Below are 8,195 nucleotides of genomic sequence, written 5' to 3' on the forward strand. Positions count from 1 at the left end.
GACTTTTAACATTTTTCCTATTTCTACTTCCAAAATGACAGATCCAGAAAAGAAACTGAAATAGTGCATGTGGAGCTGAGTTTGCTGGAAAGTTGCAATGTGTGACTGRTGTGTCTTCTAGTTTAGGGTTAGAAAAACTATAAATTTCCTGAGTGAAAACATAGGTGATTTTTGAACCATAAAATTCAGGCTCAGGCACTGCTGAGGCTTCTTCTGCTCTGCAAGAACATATGGTGATCTCATCAAAGAAAAGCAGCAATGAATCACATCAGTCAGGCTGGCATGTTATTTATGTCTTTGGAATCATTGGTATCCTCTAGAGAGGGGTCTCTTRGAAAAGGCACATCTACATTACCATGCACTGTGATTAGAGCCAAAGCTCTSTATCTAGGTATTCATCCTCCCCTTGGCTTTGGTAAAAAAAAAGATTGAACTGTATTTTTCCTGATAGAAGCATGAGACTGATGTGAAGTGCAACACTTTTGCCCCTTTGAGCTGTGCTCATCTGGCTTCCTGCAGAATGCAAAACAGCTTCTGTTGGATGTTTTGAACTCAGAACCGTGGTCCAGACGGAAACCTTCAGTAGTGGCTTATGTGGTTTCTCAAAACTTCTAGACTTTGAACTGAAAAATTAAAAAGCTAGTAAAATATCTAATTTTAGCACTAGGCTTGAAGCAGGTCCAAGCTCTTATTAAAAAGAAACACAGTGATTGTTTGGACTGCAGGCTGGCTGCCCCTCAGCTGCCAGTGTTACTTTAGAGAGGAAAAGTTCTCTGACAGAATTGGTGCATGGCTCCTCTTCCCCCAGTGTTCCCCAGGAAAGGAACCTACCTTCCATTTTTTATCATTTATTCAGTTTAGCTATTCGTGCTGAAACTTCCCATGCTGGGCTTTGAATATGTTAGYTGAAATGGTTCATCTGGTTCTGTAAATAAAGCTGTAGGAAATGTCATTTTGTTCATGTTAAACTCCAGGTGACCTTTCCTTTGAAAACGGTCCATTGCTCTTCATCCCCTCTAAAGCCTTTGCAGTGAAAGTGTGAGCCTTGCCAGGAGGTCAACTTTGGGACAAGGATGTGTCTTCCTCATCTCCCAGTAAGTTTCACCTAAATTTAGCTACATCACATGAACATCTCCAAMTCTGTGACCAGGGAGAAATGGGACRTGCTCAGATATTTTGAAGCTTGTRGTCTGGCAAGACCGAGATTTGGCAAAGAGAATAGGTGTTTATCACTCTGGCAGTGTGAAGGAGGAAATGACCTGAATTATATGGAAGCTGCCTGGAAAGTCAGGGCAGGGTTGAAAGATGGCTTTTTGAGAACTGGAACAAGAAGGATGAAGGAGATTTCCTGGGCAAGGGGGACTGGGACTGAGATGATAAGGAATTGAAAGATTTTTATCTAAGAAAATGGGACTGGGATTAAGAGAGGTGGGTTTGTATGAGTGGCTGAGCAGGGGGAGTTGGGCCAGAGGAAGCAAATACTGAAGAATGAAGTTTGAGGTAGGAACAGAAATATGAAGAAAATTAAGTGATCTTCATTTAAATACAGTCCACTCCCTTGGCACAGGCTCTGAGAAAGGCAGTGTTTCAGTGAGGATGCCTCACGTTTGAAACCAAAAAGAATGTAGTAACTTTGCTTCTAATGCATCCAATATTTACCATATATATATATATGTATATAGATACAGTGAGGCCAGAAAATCCTCACACGTAGAACTTCTGCCAGTGCCAGCAGAACTATATACCTATATACCTATATACCTATATACCTATAAACCTTTACCAGCATGTGGAAGTCTGAGAGATTGCCAGCCTCAGTGTCTTTTTCTGCCTTTACACCTTTGTGTGAGGTAGCCTGGTGAGAAGAACAAGGCAAGGCAGGTTTGTAAGGTCTGTCCTTCTTTGGCACTGCATTTCACAACATCAGCTACTCAGCTTTGCCAAGGTGCAGGCACCAGTGCAGAGCCAGACTCATGCCATGCCATTTTTGAGGGCCGTTAGAGGGCACAAAAATCACAGTTCAAGTTACTGCCAGGCAGAAGACAGCAGAGTTCAAACTTAGCCTAACAAAAATGCATTCAACTGAACAGCATTACTGCATGCARTGAAACAGATTAAATCCATTTTATCTTCATAATAGCTGAGGGATGTTTATTTTCATGCACCCTGCTGTACAGATACAGAGCAAGTTTTTCATCCCTTTTTGTCTTCTGGATAGAAACATCAGGTCATTTTTCCCTTGTCCTCTGGATGATCACAGAGGCACAACTGAGACTTAAACTAGTCAATGGAAGTCTTTTCCAAGTAGGCTCTGCTAATGCAAATTTTAAAAATATTATGAGTGGAACAATCCAGATGGCCATAGATATGTCAGATTAAGCCAATATACAAATTACTAAACAGGCACCAGAGAAAGAACCAGAGGAACCAGAAGGAGGGAGCTTTTAAAAGAAATAACCCCCCCAAGCTTTTACAAATGACCCTGGTACTTTTAATGCAGAACAGAAATCTTAGCCATTCCTTCTAGCACTAAAGCTACTGTGTTCTTTGGGTTAGAATGGATCAGTTTTCCTTTGTTTTTTAAAGAAACATTGCATGCTGTAACCTCAAGYTCACATAAATGGTAGAAATGGAAAAAGTCATCTTGCAAAGAGGAGAAGGAATGCAAAGAGGGATCAGTGCCAAAAGGARTGAATATTTTTAACAGTTTCACGTTTCATTGTCTGTCTTTGATGGCTCTTAAAATACTTCTTTTTAAAACAAGTAAATGGCCATTCTTGAGATGTTTTGTTACTTCTTCAATTTACTCTATTCACAGAGTTGCCTTGGCAGACAAACTGAATTTCTAGCTGTAAAAATAAGTTTAGTTAATGTAATGTTTATAACTTAATTTAATTTAAGCATTATCAAGTGTTTTCACATCTTAATCATTTGTCCTATAAAGGCTRTATCCCAAGCCTTAATCAGGACAAGTGCAAAAACATTTCTAAATATTTATAACAAATTATATTTTTCTGCACCCCAATTTTGCACTAGTTGTCTGTTCCTGGTCTATTGTATGCTGTGAAAATGCTTCCAGGAACAGGGCTTGTTTCTGGACTTGACTTACATTTTATTTGATTGCTTTATGCTCATGTGGTACCACGATTGTTGATGTGTCTTTTGTGRCACTGCAGAGTGACTGCCTGGGTTTCAGCACGGAAATGGAACGGGTAACACGTGATATCTGTGTTGGGGCAGTTCTCAGAGCCTGCAGTTTCATGGCTCTGAAATACCCATCCACAGCAGTGTCGGTGCTTTTGTAGTGATTTATTCCTTYGCTGCATGAAACATCTTCTGTTTCATTGGCGTCGATGACAGGACAATATTGTAACTGCAGCACCTGCTTTGGGCAAGGTAGGAGAGACATGGCCTTCCCTCCACACTGTCCTTTCCTGTCCTCCTCTGTCCTCTAGATTTACCCAAGTTCCTGCAACACTCTGAGGTATTCCACCTCCTTAGTCACGGATAACTCAAATGATGGATGTCTCGGTGTTACTAGGATGAGTAAGGCCATTTACTTGGCAGTCCGTCCAGGTGATTAACTGGGGGAATTGACCACCAGTTAATCATGGCCAAATCATGCTCATGTTTCTTAGCTGAGGTGGGAAGTCCATGCGTGAATGTCAGTAAACATGATGCTTTCTGGTGTTTTTTTTTGTTTGTTTGTTTGTTGGTTTGTTTTTTTTTTAAGGGGATATTTAGAACTACAAGGTGGATCAGCTGGGGGAAAGTGGTCTGCACAATCAAACCATTAAAATCATATTTGTTAAACTARTGTAGCAGAAAATCAGGTACACGTCTATCATGATGCATATGGTCAGGTCATACCTCAGTGAGACTGCTGGGGCAGCACCATTGGGGTTTTCTTTCTCTCTGGCATTGTATTCCCATACCTGAATAGCACAGAAATGACCCAAACTTTCTGTATCTGTGCCCCAAATGACAGGGRACTTTTGTTGAGTGCTTTTTAATCTCTTAAAACTTCCTGTCCTTTCTCTCTCACCAGCTGACGTGTTGGGGAGTCATCCCAAGGGCCTCCTCTTAGCTGGAACTGGCCAAGCTGCTGCCACCTCTGCAGCTGGGCTGACAGCTTCTCKCAGTGCTGAAACCTGAATCCTTGCTGTTGTTCCCTCTGAAATGTGGTTGCCTCTCCCTTTTCCTTTCCTTGAGATTTGTTGACCACAAATAGATCTCCTTTCACACTGGCAGGRGAGTGGTGGTGCCACCATGGTGGGACCTGCTGCATTTTCCAGAGAACCAGAATGAAAGCAAAGTTGAAGCCAGCAAGAAAATGCCTGGAGTTTGGCTGTAATGACAGAGCCATGCAGGGTCATTTGATCTCTTGGGCCAGGTAAGAATGTCCCACAAAAATACCTGCCTGAAACAGCCTTGCACACAATGGAAAAGCTGGCAAATGTTTAGCAGCAGTGCATTCCTGCTGCTGGGGCATTCACAGCATTTGCATGGCTGTGGGTGCAGGGGGACCTGTAGTCTGAAAGCAACAGCCCCACTGTCAACATTCCACTGTGAAAAGGAAAATGAAATCCTTCCCTGTGGATCCAGGCTGGAGAGTTGTGAAAGCTCTGGCTGGTTGGGAGGAGCTCTGGAGTGTCCTGAGGCGTGCCAGGGCTCATGCCAGGTGTTTGGCACATGGGTCACTCAAATGCCATTCATTCCATGCTGGAGTCACAAGAGGAAAGCCTGCTTGGTGGGGTATCCATGGCTGTCATAAACCCAGGATAGAAGTGGGAGAAAAGGGTCAGGAGCTCCTTGTAGAAAAGTGCATTTTGCAGAATKGGCTCTCCTGGCACCCAACCTGGACTGATTTTTCTCCAAAGAGTTTACATTGAGCCTGGACTGCTCAGAAGCAGCAAAGGGGGCTGTGACAAGGCAGAGGTGACAATAAGCTGAGGGGAGGTGGTTGAAGGTGAAACACGAGGACATGTTAAGAAAGACTCCAGACTCTCAAATTTATTTTTCTAAAATGAGGGGGGTGTTTTTTTGTTGGTTTGGGGTTTTAAAAGTAATGTTAAAGTAATTAAATTTGTAGGGTTGCTTATATTTACCCTTTATAGGGGAACCTCATTCAGAAATACTGAGACTGGTTTATCTTCAGATCAGAGAGATGTCTGATTTCTGAACRTCAGTCTACTTTTTTTGTAAGGAAAATTGATGAAGGCACAAGATGGCCTTGCAGCCTGAACTTTTGAGTTCATAAATCTCTGGCTRGTTAAATTTGACAGCATGACAAAGCAGCCTTCCCTTTTCCTGCCAAAAAAATAAGAAAAAGCAAGGGATAACTGCATCTAAATTCCCAATAAAGAGAGCAAAGGAATTCAAGACTGAAAGCTGAACTGCAAGTGGTAATGTGTAATCTCTTGTTTATAAGATATTTTCTCCTGTGGGAGTCAAAAGTGGTGCTGTGAAGCTGGAGGGTAAATTGAAGTTACCATAAAGATTACACGTAGTGAGCACATGGATAAATGAGGCTGTAGGGAAGAACCAGCACAGCTTTTCTACAAGAAATCCAAAGGGTCAATAAATACAAGGGGGACCTGGCAGCCTGAGGTGCTGAGGGCACCAGAAATGTTTTGAGAATGGCTTCTGTGTCTCGCTTCACAGTGTGGGCTAGGAGGCTTTGAATGGAAAAGAGTTAACTAAGGTGAGATATGACACATATAACAAATGTAATCATGRATGGGTTAATGGAGGAAGGGACTGAATGTTTACCTTGATTAATAGTGGGGGGAGAAAAAGAAAAAGTTGGGGCATCAAGTGAAACCAGTAGGTAACAGATCCATAGCAAATTGGAGTAGTTCTTTGTTTGCCATGAGTTAAAGACTTATGGGGGGTTGTGGATGCTGAATGTTCACTTCATTTAGGAAGAGACTGGACAAGATGGTGGAGGAAAAGTGTGTGTGCAGCCATTTACATACAACACACAGCCTCTGGCTCAGGAAATGCCTGGAGCACCAAGTGCTGGAGCCTGGCAGGCTGTACTGGGAAAATACTCTGGCTCTGTCCTTGTGCTTCTCTCTGGGCGTCTGGTTGTGGCTCTGCTCAGACTGTTCAGCTGCACGGACCTTTTGTCAGCAGCCGTTTTCATATTTGCCATTTGTCTCAGCAGATCCCTGACACAGAGCAAATGCTCATTCCTTGCTTGAAATGCCTTTATTCAGAGGTTGCTCAAGTTCTTCAAATCAAATATTTTCATCACCCTCTTTTCTCAAGTCCTTGTGCTTCAGACTGGAAAACCTGGTCTAGTCAGGAGCYAATATTCACATCTATGGACTTTCATGGGATTAGGCACTAGAAATGTTGCTGAGGCTTGGTACCCTTCAGATTTAAACACTATTGCTRCATAATGCAATGAGAATATGTCTGTGTTTGGAAGAGAGAGCAGGGGAAGGAGAGCATTTTGTGCTCTTTCCACCTCCTGCAATTTGGGAAGCTGGTCACAGATACAGATTTTAGGTCTCGCTCACTCCTCTCATCTACAGGGAGAATTTTGGAAATGAAAAAACCTGTAAGACCGCATCTTTTGCCTGGAGCCTCTGCTCAGTCAAAGAAGTTTAAGCATCTCTGCTTCCCTTCATCAACCTTTAGCAAGGCGTGCTGTGTGTCAGGCRCGAGCAGCTGTGTAAGGGCAGTTGGCTGCTCAGTCAGGTCACACAACTGTCTGTGGCATTTGGCATCAGAGTTAAATGTCCCTTAGATGCTAAAAGGCAGGGCACAACCCGTGGAAATACAGTTGACAGAAACTGTACTGTCACCAAGTGCCAATCCATCGGTGTTTCCCAGACCCATCTGGAGGAGGCAGAAACTGTCTCCAAATCAGCAACACTGAACGAGTCCCTTCTCTGCTCCTTCAGACCCTTTGCCTGCTTCTGGCCCTGGGCCCACACAAATACCCAAACACAGTGAGGAATATAAATTTGCAAGGGTTTCAGCTTTCATAATATGACTAAGTTGTTTTGATTTAAGAGTGCTTGTCTTGCCAACATTGGAAAAAATTAGTACATTCCCCTCATGGCTGAATGTCAAGGTACACCCAGGTTTTCAGAAAAATGCCCCAAATGTGCCCATGTAAATGCACAACTGAACCAAGACCTGAATGTTGGAGAACTTAACGCTTTCTTTCATTTTTTTTTAGGGAAACCTGGAGAAAAATAGGAAACTATGGCAGTATTAGAGGATAAAGTCCTTGTTTTGAACAAGGACTGAAATCATCCATGGTAAACCAAGAAAATGAAAAAAAGACCGTACAGAATTACTGTGCTGACCTTGGAGTACTGAGACACTATTTGAAATGCTCCTGAGCTTCACTTAATTTTCTCCACAGAATTTGCCTACAGGGTTGCAATGCTTCATGTGTTTAAGAGCTGTGCCAGATTTGCCCATTTAGTGCACAGTGCATGAAGAAAAGGTAGAAATAACACCACTAATATTTAAATATATTCTGATTCTTCTCTGGGGTCATAAATAACTTCTTGCTGCATAATGTCAGYCTGCCTTTCTTTTTTTCAATAATGTGTTCTGCCAGTAATATCCTCACAGACTGATGTAAATGCAGACTCATTTTGGGGAAAATCATATCAGTGTGGAGCAGCTGTTTGCAGCAAGACTTGTCACTGCAAAGCAATCTACACATTTGTGGATCCCTGACACATTTTCAGGCTTGCATTGATTATTTACATTTATTAAGGCCAGAGTTTGGGGAAAAGTGCTACACCAAAGGCTCAGTTTAGTTGACAAAACAGAGGTATTGGATTCCATTGGAGATGCTCGAGGCTGRCTGGGAGGAGAGTCCCTGAGGAAGACTTTTGCCCAGGCAGAGGCCATCAGGCATCTCAAATGCCTTCAGTTGTCCTTACTTGGGCAGACATGCTTCCGAAAATTATTGGGAAAATGGCTGTGGTTAAGGTCAGACAGGCTGGGCCACAAACACACAAAAAGTAAACTACAAATGATTGACTGTGCAGGAAAGTATAGAAATGGCTGTCATGTGAGGATATGATCATTTTGTAACGCTGCCTGCCACAATTTTAGTGCAAATATTTATTCAGTTTGGGCTTCCTTTTCAAAACCAAAATGGTTTTGATGTCTAAAAGAAATAAAAAAAGAAAAAAGAAAAAAAATTGAGACATCTTAGC

Source organism: Malurus melanocephalus, unplaced genomic scaffold, assembly GCF_030028575.1.
Source record: "Malurus melanocephalus ecotype Western Australia unplaced genomic scaffold, MMel_1.1 scaffold_25, whole genome shotgun sequence".
In the NCBI taxonomy this organism is placed as follows: Eukaryota; Metazoa; Chordata; class Aves; order Passeriformes; family Maluridae; genus Malurus; species Malurus melanocephalus.